Source organism: Ambystoma mexicanum, chromosome 5p (assembly GCF_040938575.1).
Source record: "Ambystoma mexicanum isolate Mex_15411 chromosome 5p, UKY_AmexF1_1, whole genome shotgun sequence".
In the NCBI taxonomy this organism is placed as follows: domain Eukaryota; kingdom Metazoa; phylum Chordata; class Amphibia; order Caudata; family Ambystomatidae; genus Ambystoma; species Ambystoma mexicanum.
Window position 1 is genome coordinate 1,045,533,105 of NC_090930.1, and position 13,742 is coordinate 1,045,546,846.

Below are 13,742 nucleotides of genomic sequence, written 5' to 3' on the forward strand. Positions count from 1 at the left end.
TATGTTCACTTCAGCCATGTCCAGAGGATCTCACCACCCATTTGCCTTTTTCTAAGTTTCTCCCCCCTTTTCGAGCAAAACCCAATGTAAAATCTAGACCATACAACAACTCATCAAACCACAACCCCAACTCCTCCCTTTCTCCCCTCCCTTAAATCCTCTATTTCCTTTCCCTTTACCCAGCCATGGCCTAGGTCCTCTCGAGGTGTTAGTCCAGGGCACTGGGCCTTGTACAACTCTGGGAATTCCCCCCTGCGAGGATAAACTATACTGTGATCCAGATTCCAAGATAAACCCCAAATTCCTCCGTCCGTGTGGGCTCACCCTCCCCTTAGTCTAGAAGATCCATATATCGTTTCCCCTCTCCGCCCACCATAGCGCCACTACTGGCAAAGTGTTTTAGTTTGTACTCGGGCCCTCATCCCTCATTTAGTGCGGGGGCCCGTCAATTTTACCTCCCTTTCGCCTCTGTCTACCACTCATTCCCATGGCCTGCTACCTTCGTTCGAGGGGTTATGTCTAGATGTCCGCGCCGGTCGGTCCTCCTCCCCATCCATATCCATCAAACGCTGTCCTTCCTCACATTTTGTGATCCGTTGTTGCTTGCGATCCCACGTAAATAGCAGCCCAAAAGGAAACCTCCATTTGTAGGCAATGTTTTTTGCAACTAGTACCTTCGTAACTGGTTGCATAGATCTCCTTTTCTTTTTTTGTAGTGTAGTCTGTGCTAAATCTTGGTATAAGTGGATCTGGGTACCGTTTATGTCAGGTCCTGATGAGGTTGTGCCGCTCTGAGGATGTCCTCTTTCATGGTGTACAAAGTTAAGGCCACCAAAACATCCCGGGGGCTTGCTCCGGAGTCCCTTTTCCTGGGGCCTACTCTGTGTACCTGGTCAATCTTCACTTCCTCTGGTTGTGTTCCCGTCAAAAGACTGCTAATATTGCTGCATGGCATCTTTTAGGTCAATGTCTAAGACCAATTCGGTCAGGCCCTCCAATCTGATATTAGACCGCCGGGAACCATTCTCAAGGTCCTCTGCCTGGAGCTCTAAATTATGGGTAGCGGTAGCTGTGGCTACCTGTTCTAGTAGGACGCTATTTTGTTACACCTCCTCTGACATATACGATGAGCCTTGTTCAGTCGTGTCCACTCTGTTCCCGAGGTCATTAATTTCTTTTCTGACTTCCTGAAGTGATGTCTTAAATTCCTCCTTAATTTTTCCAAATTGGTCCTGGAGCGATTCCATCATCCTGTTTTCCATTCCCATCAAACTATCTTGCAACACATGCTTATTTAGTGCCATGATACGGTTTTTTCGGTCTTCTCTCCCAGCTTGTTTCTCCGCGGATGATGCCTGTGTGTTGTCTTGTTGTTGTCTCCAACAAGGTTCCAACTGACACCCTTGCAAATTGGTCGTCCCTTTAGCTCTAGCTGGAGTGCCTTTGGGTTTTGTTTCTGTTATCATCTGAAAGACTTTCCCCAATTTCCTGGCTTCGCCACTGGTGTCCTGAGTGAGATTCCCCCGGATGCATCAACACTCACCTTGTCCGTATCCTCTTATTGGGGGAGCCAAGCCTAATATTTAATATGCTTATTATATCTGAGTGCAAGAATTGGGTGCTTCCAAAAGGGTCTTCGTTGATCTCACCCGCATTCACTGCAGACCTTTCCCCACTCCCAGCATGGGAGGACCCTGAATTTTCTGGCCTATGACTTCTCCTTAACGAAGCGGGGTGGAGGCTCTCCAGAGTCGTTTCTGCCCCATCGCCACACAAATCCAGGCTATGTAGAACAGAGGTGGGGACCGAGGTGTTATCCTCAATTATTCCACTGTTCTAATGCGCGCAGGGGCGTGCTTCGCAAGGCCCGGATGGAAGACTATAAATGTATCCTCACGTGTCACTGGGCAATTTTCGTTATATATTGCGGCACATGTGGGCCTTCGCTTTATGGTAGCCTCTTTCTTGTGTATTTCTCACCCAGGGCCTCTCGCGCACCACCTCCGATATCCTTAAGCTTTGTTTGCTGCCCCACAGTCCAGGCACCTGGGAGCTTTAATGCCTTGCTGCCCTTTCCATGCACACTCTCTCAGATCTCTCCCTTCAATCAGGTTGAGCAGCCTGTCTTTCCCTTACCTCTACCAGCCTGCTGCTCCTGTAGATCCTGCGGGTGATTCCCAAAACTGGGTCAGAGCAGCTATGTCTGGGGCATTATCTACATTCCCGGGCGCCTTTCTCTGTTAGCTTTTGTAATCTGTTCAGCGCGCTCTGGCCTCCATACCCTGGGAGTTCTCTTCTTCCACCCGGGCCCCACACGCACCAGCGCACCTCCTGACCTTGTGTCCTCCACCTCGCTGGGGTATGTAGCTGCTTTGTCCCCATCAGTTCCTTCAGGGCCCTCTGGCGGCGCACTGGGTTGCAATCTCAGATTTTGCTGACGAACCTCCAAGACGTGCTGGGAACCTTTGCCTCCTGGTGTGTGCTGGTCAACCGCGGGGTATCTCCTGCTAATCTCAGTTGCAGTCGTCGGCTTCAGCTTTGATCACCCACGTCTCGGTGCAGTTTTACATATCCTGATTCTGCTGGGGGAGGAGGGAGGGGGGAGGGGGGAGGGGGGAAGAATGATAACCTCCCAGCGGTACTTCTCCACTCCTCTGTATGATGTGGGGATAGGGATTTGCATGTTCGTCCGCTATTTCCGCCTGATTGAATGTCTCCTTTAACACAGCCCGGAACAGAGCAGAGATGTGCAACTTCACGTTCCGGCAGCCATCTTGGAATCCTCCAGGTCATACTCTTGCAGGACAAGCAACCACCATTCGATCCGAGCGGGGGGTTTGGAGGACAAGCCAACCATGATCGGGAGAAGTGGCTTGTGGTCGTTAAGTACCATCATGGATTTGCTGTACACGTATAAGTGAAAATGTTTGCAGCCCTAGAGCATGGCTAGGGCTTCACGTTCAATCTGCGAATACCTCCGCTCCTTAGTTGATAGGGCTCTGGTCGCAAAGGCCACTGGATGGGCGTTCATCTGGTTGTAAAAGAGGGGTTGTAGGGGTGCACTTGTATTCATTAACTTCAAAATCCTGTATAACTCAATTCAATAGTTAATTAACATTTTTTCTTCAGTGCCAACCTGTTAGGCCTGTGCTACCAGGTCTCTAACAAATGGAAAACAAAAATTGGTGTCTCAGAAACACACTGAGACACAAATAGGTGCACTCTAAACGCAATAAATATTGCTCAAAGAATTCCTAATCTAATTACTCATAGGTTATTTTCACACACGTAAATCAAAAATTCAAATAAAACTTTTATGTTATTTAGCAAGTCAATAGCAATTCATAACATAGTATATCAATTTGATCATTACAGGGTCATATAATCACAATGTTAATTCAAATAACGAATTCAACCATCACCTTCAAGTGAATTAGCACCTGCCTGTCGGCTGTACCGTTGGGTCAATGTGCAGGCAGACTGTCTCTCCTGTGAACTTCCCTATCCCTTCTGCATATTTGGTCAGTTAGGATCGAAAGTCTTGTATGTACACTCTGAATGCGAAGTGCACGATGTGCAGGGCCTTTGCTGCGGCACATCCCAGCGGAGTAACATTGCTCACCTTGGTGACCAGAATCTTGCTCTAACGGTGGTCTCCTCGAAATGAACCGGTGCAACAAAGACCTCCTCCAGTGGCATTGGGACTTTTGCCCCAAACGCATACATTCGTACTTGCGCCTTTCACAGAGGTGAAGCACCTGTCGGTCCACGATAATGTGCATCAGCCATGACTTAGACGCCCAAGTATCGATCATCACTGGAACCTGCGAGTTGCAAATGTTAACTGTACATTTGGGTTGGTGCTGTTTTGAGGCTTTCAATACGGTCCTGCTGAAAATGAGGAATACATCCTCTTCATCGGTCTCTTCTTCCACTGTCTACTTCCTCAAAGGACTTCTCAGGAGGTGACTGTTCGACCAGCGCAACCTTCTTGTCTGTCTTTGAAATTGTTGTCTTAAGCCTGCTTTTCCCCCGCAGGTGGGTAGATGGTGTTGGCGAATGACATACTCGTGCAAAATGGTTGATCGCACCACATCTCCCACACATGTGACCTTTTGCTGGCCAGTCACTGGAGTGAGGTATGTCATATGCACAGTTGGAATGCGGGGTAATTTCATTTCTGTGCCTCGTCCTTCCTTCTTGTTCCATGGAGGGAACTGCTGACGACCCAATGTGCAGGCTTCTTCAGCTTGGCCGATTTCATGGCGGCACACGTCCTATCTGCCCTGACATCCGCTAGTTCATGGGAGCGCCCAAGTTCTAGAATTAGAGTAATACCTGGATCTAGCACTATCTGTCGTCTTAGCTTAATGGAGAAACACCCCTGAATGATCTGTTTACGCATCTCGTATTCATCTGGCCATGCACATGTCGTGGCCATTTGCCGTAGCCTGCAATCTTTCTCCAGAGCATTCCTCATGAGGGACCCCTCATAGTCCAGATTCGCCATGGGTGCAAAGTATTATTGTAGTGTAGTCTTGGCTGCATTGAACAACATGTCAGCGGGCCGTAAGTCTCAAATGTTGCCAACGGCAGGGCCAGCCAAGTAAATATCAGACTTTTTTGTATCCTTGTTATCCTCCCCTGACGCTGCCAGAAATAGCTTTAGGTGCTTCACCTAGGGAGACCACCTGGGACCCAAGGCCGATGGGGCCCCAGAGACATCGAACTCCTGTAGGGGTGCGAGGGTCATTGACGGGCGTGGCATTCTGGCACCTGCCGGTGCACTAGCATCTTTTTACGGACTTGATGGTCGTGCAGAGTATGAATACCTCCGTCCCCAAGTACCACACAGGCAATACCAGAAACACTGCCTGTGCGGTCGTTGAGGCAACAGGTGTGGTAGTCTGTCGGGCCTGGATTCGGGAACAGCCAGAAGAACCCCTTGACCGCTTTAAGGCAATAAATGTTTATGTACAGGGCAGAATGTAACAACACAAGGACACAGGAAGAGGTATCTAAGCACTGCTTACCTATGAGCACTGAAAGGTGCTGGAGGAGGAGGACTGGACCCCGGGCAATGATCTGTGGCTAGCTTCTCCTAGTGAGGTATGGCAGAGGTGAGCCACTGGGATAGCTTGATAGCTTGATGGAGTCAGGGGCACAGACAGGTAAACACCTAGCGTAGGGCCGATGGCCAAAGTTCCAAGACAAAACGTAATCCGTAGAGTATCCAAAAGACAATTCCGTGGTCTGGCAACAAAAGGTCCAAAGTTCCAAAACAGATTCAGGGCGCAGGCAAAGACAGTCCGTAAAACAAAACGTGGTCGCGAAGGAAATCCAAATCTGAAACGAAGAACGAAGCGTCACACAATCCTGGAGGAAACAGCTGTGAAGCAACGCTTCCGTGCTTCCGAAAGCTTTTAACCAATAGCAGAAGTCACGTGATGCGTAACACGGAAGAGTTGATGCGTGATGGAACGTCACGTGATCCGTGATGCGCAGGTCTCTGTGAATGGTATCGGGGAACATCACGTGAACCGTGACGCGCAGGTCTCTGCGAAAGGCGTCGGGTGTTGTGACCAAGCGGGATTCTCCAGTTTAGTTGCCAATGACGGGAGGGGCGATACACGCCAGGTCTATCATACCGTGCTCTTCTAAGGGCAAGAGGACGTGAAGATGTACCTGTGCCTGGGTCTGTGTGTCGGGTGATGGGATGGATGGAGGCTGAAGGCGGGTGGAGACGTGTATCTGTAGGGGGTGCACTTGGTTGTGCGGAAGATGTGCCACATCTTCATTCGCCATATTTTCTTATGCAGGTTGTGCAGGCGTGTGACAATCGCCATTTCCCCCCTCCCACCCTTCCCCCTGTGGGGAGTGCAAGCCTCTGGTTCCCCTTTCTTAGCTGCAAGGACGTAGGGTTTAGCACCTTTGGCGGGGTGTGGGTGCACAGCAGGAGCCAGATCTGGTTGCACAACCACTCCCGGTAGGAGCTGCAACCCAGTCATGGGTGGTGCTATGGGCCATTCAATGTGTGATGCCACTCAGTGGTTTGCCGTGCATAGCGCAGTGAGGGCTGGGTGCACATACACTCCTGGAGGGAGCTGCAACACCTGTATTTGCTCTGGTCTACACAAATTTCTCTGGCCAACCGACTGGCAGAGGGTCCTTTTTAAGCATGCAGTTGTGGGATAAAAACCACACGCATTCAATTCTAGGCCTGGGCACACCAGGGATGACTTTCTCCTTCTCCCCTCGAGCACCTGGTCTGCGGGAGAAATTCACATGTGCCGCCGTGTGGCGCTGAGACCTACTTCCTCTGATCGCCCAGGTGCCTCGCGGTGGGATCAGACGGCAGCGGCCGCTACCGGCATGCAGGCGAGTCAGGCTGCGTCCGGGGCATGCCCGCTTCGGATGTTCACTGGCAGAGGGATGTTGTCTGGGCACGGCGTGTCAGCGGGTTCACTGCCACACGGGTAATGACCCGATGTGGAAACCGTCTCATTGCCAATGTTGTGGGGTGGAGGCTGTCTAGATGTGTGGGGAAGGCCAACAACCGTTAGCTTGGTTGAGGTCTCCATCTGCACTGTCCCTTGTGCTCCGGACATCCCCCCCAATTATTAACTCGGCTTTGTGACTTAAGACGTCACAACACTCTTAAAGGAAAACACCACAGCACAGAGGTACACACTGAGGAGAAAAAAGTCGAGCGGAAAGCACGGAAATTATAAGCTCGAAGGTTCAGCTACGGCACTGGAGTGCTAAGAAAGAGCACTCTAACCCCATATTGGGGCAAAAACGATACAGGATTAAGACTGCACAGTAAATCTACAAAGGAACAGCTCATCAAAGAGGCATTTTATAACTGACACAAAGTCGTTGAACTAATTGCAAAAAGACGGTGTCCACAATTGACTGACAGTCCCGTCCCCTGCACACCCTTTCTACTGGTGATTTACCTGTCAGTAATTCAAGAGATTTGAGGTTATGTATTTTCAGTTCGTAGTTATCAAGTAAATAAACAATATTTTAACAAATCATATTTTTAATCAAAGATGTATACAACAATACATATAGCTCAACGCATTTCGGGAAAATATATATATCCCTTCATCAGGAGCAAATTAGTGTTCCATTTAAGTGATGATTCTTCAAACTCCCAAAAAATCTACAATGTAAATTAAAACAAATGTGTATCAGTGAGCTGTGCCGTACATTCTATATTTAACAATTCACGATGAGGTAGGTAATGGCTTTAAAATGATCACTTAGAAGTCAACGTGCTTGTGATGTCATCGCTGTGGTCATAGTCTGGTAACAGGGTGGACAAAGTTAGGGTGGCTTAAGCTGAATTGCCAGGGTTTTCTTGCATTAAGTTCTCACCTTAACGTCCACGCAACACGTTTTTTTCCTTGGAGAGAGAGAGATATATTGTACATACTACAATTTTTAAATTATCATTTTGCTGTGTGTATTCTCAAATATGAACCCTGTATTTGCACTTTATTTTGATCAATGTCTTATGACAGTGTTTGACAACTAACATGTAGTTGGCAGCTTACAACTGAGCATTTAACCCCAATAGACCATATTGAGATGTATATCATATATCGACATATAGCCCAAAAATTTCAAGATATGACTTTTCGTCCATCGTCTAGCCATTCACATAGACCTCATACGATACTCCCTGGCCTATTTTGTTGTGCACGTGCAGCAAGCTGTTGAGAGCAATTACCCAGTTGTGCCTTGTTTCCATGGTTGCTGCTTAGTGTATTGTACTACAACCACCTCCCAGCTTGGCAGGTGTGTGTGGTGGAAGTTCTTCCAAAACGTGTTGAAGGCTTCTAAAAGTGTCAATGGAAGTGGATTGGACATGCCCTTCACAGCAAATGCCTGAAAATTCGGGAGCATCAGATTACCTATATAACCTTCTGCCTAGTATTTGGCATGAAATAGTGCCTGCTTTCAATACCCCATTCAAAGTTATGCTGCCTCTGTTTTAGTTGTTTAACTTTGTTGACGTTCGTGGTAGCATGTCTTGCAAAAAGTGATCCAGTTGCTACGACTGCACTATACTTTGTATTCATAAATGGAGCAGCTGTTCCCGGTCAACCGAGGTCAGATTGCTTCTGTTTTTGCCAGCAACTTGAATATTGCTGGGAACTTCTTAAGCTTTCAACACTATTGCTTAATTGATTAGATGTCTATTTTTGCAGCAGCAGGTGCTTGTAATAGGTGGCTTTATTTTCTGTAAATTTGTGTGGCTGTGAAATTTAAACCCTGTTGCTTTGAGAAGGTGGATTTTCAAGCAGACTTGTGCAATGTTTTATCACGTCTTGCAGCCCATTTTTAGCAAGTTCAAGAATGATCAAAGCTTTTCCCCTGGCGATCAGTGGCTTCACTTTACATTTTTTGCCCAAGGACCATCAACCAGTTACTTGTGAATGTAGGTAATAACACCCATTACAACTAATTTTCGGCAACCCACACCATATGAGGCAAACTAGATGTAAGTTACATGCTTTGACTTGTGGTGTACTGTATCAGAAATTACGTGAATATCACACTAAAAATAAAAAAAAATAGAAATGGAACCTATTTTATTTCGGCCCTTGCACAGTGACTAATTCGAATGCAGGTAATGACGGGCTGTATCTGGTGGTCCAAGGCCCAGTTCTGTGTTTTGGAATTCCAACAGAAATGCTGTGATTGCATCTTTCAAAATATACTAATGCACTCCTCCCTGCTGACTATAGCAATCAGTCTTGTTAATTTGTAGGCACAGGGACAGTGTCCGCATTGAACATGTAAAACACGATCTCGCATCAGTTATCTGGGTCATGGAGATTGGATCCTTCAATACTGTTACTGTGCTTCGTGTTCTGGCCTACAACATTTTTGAAAAGTACGGCCCCCAACGCCATTAGTCTAACGTGGATAATTGTGTGCCTGTTTTGAGCTTCGATAAGCCCGGAGTACAAGCTCAATACTGAGCCAATCTTCTTGTGAACCATGTATGATGTTTCTATGAGCTAGGGCTCCAGAGCAGCTTGGAACATGCTAATAATTATTTTCGCATAAATGATGAATGGCCAAAAGCTTCATATGGAAAAAACTAAAATCTGGGTATTTGGCAAAGGTGAAAATAATTGTCCGGAAATTAATTGGGGTGGGGGGTGGAATAAAATCCAAGTGGTGATTCTTTTGTTACTTGGGGCTCACCTTCGATACGTCTGGAAACTGGACCCCGCATATCAGTGCTGTAGCTGCAAAATTAAAGTCTAGGATGGGAGGACTGCTGAGATTCTATCACAAATAGGGGGCTTGCATCCGAAGTAAATGCCTAGAACTTTATAGAGCTAAAGTAGGGTCAATGCTGCTTTTATGGGAGCGAGCTCTGGGGGTTTGTAAAGTGTGATCAGCTAGGGAAGAGGGGGGCAGAACAAATTGCTAAAATAATTGACTGGCTTTCCGCCTGGTGCACCAAATAGCACAATCAGGTTGGAACTGGGGGTGCCAATTATAGCCACACTGGCGAACTTTAGGCTGGCAGCGTTCCTTTTTAAAGATGCATTTCTAGGCTTTAGTAATCCTAGTATACAGAATGCACTGGCGGAGATTGTCTGCTCAGAATCCAGGAAATAATATACATGGTATAATGAGGGTTGTGATTTTTTTTTAACTAAGTGGGGCTGTAAGGGAGTGAGGAATGGACTGTCCTGGAATTAAAAAAATAAACAAACACGAGTTGTCGATGGCCATTTGCTATGGAAAGAACTAGATCAGGGCCAAGTGTGTACTCCACCCTCTTGACTGCCTCTTGTAGTTGGAGGCGAAATATGCAAGAAAAAGTCTCATGATTTCAGGAAATTCATGTTGATAATAGACTTAACATTCTCCCATTAAATGCCCTTAGTATTTGGAAATGGGGGCTGATGATGTCCAAGAAATGTAACTGCGGAATGGGAGTTGATGAAGGTTTGGGGCGCTGATGGAGGTTTGGGGTATTTCTGTGAATTCTTGCAATCACTGAAAAAAGGGGCTTAAGCCGCACTTATTAGAGGCTAAAATTACAACCTATCAAGAGGCAATATCCTTTATAATGAATTGTAGTAAACAGAAATGTATTTGTATACCTCCATGTAAGAGATGTCCTTATTTATATGGATGTTTTTTTATAACATTTTTTTATTGAAATCTTGATTAACATGAAGCGCATACTACATCATACAGTATTTCATAGGAGAGCATCTGCATCATGACATCGAAATCTCCTTTTTTCCCCCTAATTTTTGTAAATGTGTAACTGTAACAGTTATGCTTAACGTAGCCGTTCAATCGAACAACACAAGTTAAGGATTAGTAGAGGAGAGGGGGGAAAAAAAGAGGCGATGACAGTGCCAATAATCATGGTTTTATAAGGTAGCGGCTGAAAAAACATCTGCCCTTTGTCACATAGTCCGAAAATGGTCCCATACACGTGAGAGCTTGGGCACCTTCCCCTCTGCCGTTGCTGTGAGCTTCTCCATCCCTAACCACTCTCAAACCTTCACCCACCAGTAGGACGTGTGTGGGCCATTTACATCTTTCCAGAAGCATGCACAAGTAATTTGAGGTGCTGTAAACAAATGAGATGATACGATATTGCATTTATAATGCGCCTGAACACAAGCGAGATCATTTCGGCTCTGGCGCTTGTCATCAGGAATGACCCATCATCGGGGACATCTCCCAGTAGTAGGACCTGTGGGTCCATGGGGAGCAAGGCGCTGGTGACTTCTTTAATTTTGGAGCGAACCTCCAGCCAAAATGATTGTATGACTGGACAATGCCACCACATATGAGCTAGGTGGCCTCGCTCCCCACATTCATGCCAGCATGCATCAGGGTAGGCGGGATTCATCGCATGCAGTCGCTGTGGGGACAAGTACCAGCAGAAGTTTAAGCGCTCCCTCCTTTACAGTGGTTCAGCGGGAGCTCTTCTGGGCTCTGATCCATATCTTCTGCCATAACTCCCCTAAGATCTCTAAACCCAATTCCCTTTCCAATGCCACCATATAGGAGAGTTTCTCTTCTAGTGAGGCACTTTCTAGGAGTCTATAACATGTGGCCAGTCTGTGGGTCTGTTGTCCCTCTAGGATTCTAAGTTCTATTCCCGTTGGGGCTCTGGAGGCTGCTTGTTCTATGGCTATGTTAGTCAGCCAGTGAAGGAGTTGTATGTATCGGAATCGTTCGGATTCAGGCAGCTTAAATTTCTCTTTGCATTTTACGAAAGTCACGGGATCTTTATCTTCGTGTAGTTCTCGCAGGCTTTGGGGTTCGTCCGCCTCCCAGAGCCAACGCTCTAGCTTGGAGGCCGGGGTGAAGGCTGGATTTTGGGTGATAGGGGACCCAGGCCCGACTTGAATCTCCTCTGTGCACAGGCTTTATCGCAGCTCTTAAGCGTCATTAGGGTAGTAGGTAGTATACGTTGTTGCCGATGCACTTCCCTAGGAAGGAACGGAAGGTGACCCAAGGGTAAGGAGGCGGCTGTTTGCTCGATGTCTCGCCATTTTGGGGGCTTCAGTTGTTCCTGCCCAGCCCAGCATTGCAGAGAGTTGGGCCGCTTGGTAGTACTTGAGGGGAGCCCCAGGCCGCCCAGCATATTCCTTCTTGTAAGAAGCTTACGGGTGATTTGAGGTTTTTTGCCCTGCTATACGACGTGACCCACTCCCTTCTGCAGAGTAATCTGGTCCCGTTCTAGAATAGATACTGGTAAGGCATTGAAGCTGTACAAAAGCTTCAGAAGGAGGGTCATCTTAACTGTACAGAAGTGGCCCAACCATGACATTTCTTGAGTCCCACCGCTGAAGCCATTCCTTCGCTTCCTTCAGGAGGGTGGGGGTTATTGGCCTTCGCTACCCCGAAATATGTAGTAGTCAGCCATATTCCCAGGTAGGGGATGTCCGTAGCCGACCAGCAAAAGGGGAATGTACCCTAAAGGGCTGAGGGGGATTCCGTCAGTCCCATGCCCATGGATTTCGCTAGGTTAATCACAAATCCTGAGACCGCTGTAATTGAGTCAGTAAATCAATTGGGGTTGGGAGTGAGCCAAGTGCATTACTTAAACAGCACATCATCTGCATATAATGCGACTTTGACACCCGAATTCAAAGCCCTGAATATTTGGCTGGAGGCGTCTCCTCTGGGCTAGGGGCTCCATTGCTAAAGCAAATACCAGCGGGGATAGGGGACAGCCATGTTGTAACGCTTACCTGGACTCCTCGGGAGCGTAATTCCTTCTCAACCTGTGGACCTGGTACTTGACACCTTTCGGATTCTCTTTCTGTTTAAACAGCAATAACAACAATAGAACACTATAACATCTATTAACTAAAATACTACTGCATGGCGTGTGCTCCTTCATCTTTCCCTTCTCACCCGTGTTTATTTTTTGTGGAGCTCTCCATCCTGCTTTTCTACAGGAGTGCGTTGAGGTGGAGAAACGATGGTAACTTGGGTAGCTGTTGTACTCTATAGATTCTTGTCAAATGTCTTTACTTTTAAGAACGGGTCTTGGGGTAAGTAGCTGGTAAAAATACTGTAGTCATTTAGGGCTTAAATTGGATTCCTACGTTGGAGAGATCTTTCTTTCTAATAACTTTCTCTTTTTCCCTTTCTTTTGCAGGTTCTCAGAATTTAGGAAACAGGCTTATGGCTGAGAAGGGCTGGGGAGTTACTCAGAATGAGAAAACATTTGAAAAACTATACGGAGTAACCGCAGCCTTCAGGGATGAGTGCGGAAACAACTGTGGTGGAATCTTGAAGAACCTTCAGGTACGTAATGCTTATTAAACTTCTTCTTTTAACTATTAAGTTTGTTAATTAAATACCTCTTGTTTTGTCTGCAGGTTTTCGGAAAGCTGACAAAAAATAACTTCGGAAGATGCAGTGGCTGCGGAAGAAACTTCTGACTGAAGATGCTGCGACTACGCACAAAAACTGCTGGCTGAAGATGCTGCGGCAGTGAGTGAAACTTCTGACGGAGATGCTGCATCAGCGAGCGGAGACTGCTGACTGACGCTGCGGCTGAAAGTAAAACTTCTGACGGAAGATAATCGCTTCGAAGATAACCTTGGTCAGGTAAGTCTTTTCTATTAACTATTGAACTCTGTAAATTGCTGTAAAGCTTATGTCTCTATTATCTCCTTTTACGGGTTCTGTGAGGAGAAACGCCGGTAGCATTACCCACTGTCAGCGGATCAGACGCGAAGCGCACGTTTCAGCGGAGGCGGGGCTTAAATAGCTCCCTTTGCAATATGAATAGAACGTGCTGCGTCCATGTTAAGTGTATGGAATTTACTGTAAAACCTCACAAAAGTCTATGGAAGTGTATGTTGAGAATGATGTAAATGCCATGTGTGCCAGACTAACACCCACCCACCTTTGAGCTGCTGGTTTATGTAATGTTCCGTTCCTAGCCTGAAAGCCTGAATGAAGATGATGTCCACTGACTGGTATCTTGACACCTCTGTAGTCCCCTTGCCCAAAGCTATAGGGAGATACCATTGCGAGTTAACCCTGACGCGGGTAGTCAGGATTTGGAACTTTGAGAGAATTAACTTGGAGAATCGCGTGCCAAAGCCAAATCACCATAGGACTAGTTTCAGATGGTCCCAAGACATGCTATTGATGGCCCTATGGGCATCTAGGGATAGTAGGGATAGCTTACCTGGGATTTGAGGGGCCAGGGTGACTAA

General features: G+C 46.9%; 1 protein-coding gene across 5 annotated transcripts in view; it reads left to right on the forward strand.

Moving 5' to 3' along the window:
- WRNIP1 (WRN helicase interacting protein 1) overlaps nt 1–13,742 on the forward strand; it is a 620,345-nt gene that overhangs the window by 37,800 nt on the left and 568,803 nt on the right. The window lies entirely within an intron of this gene.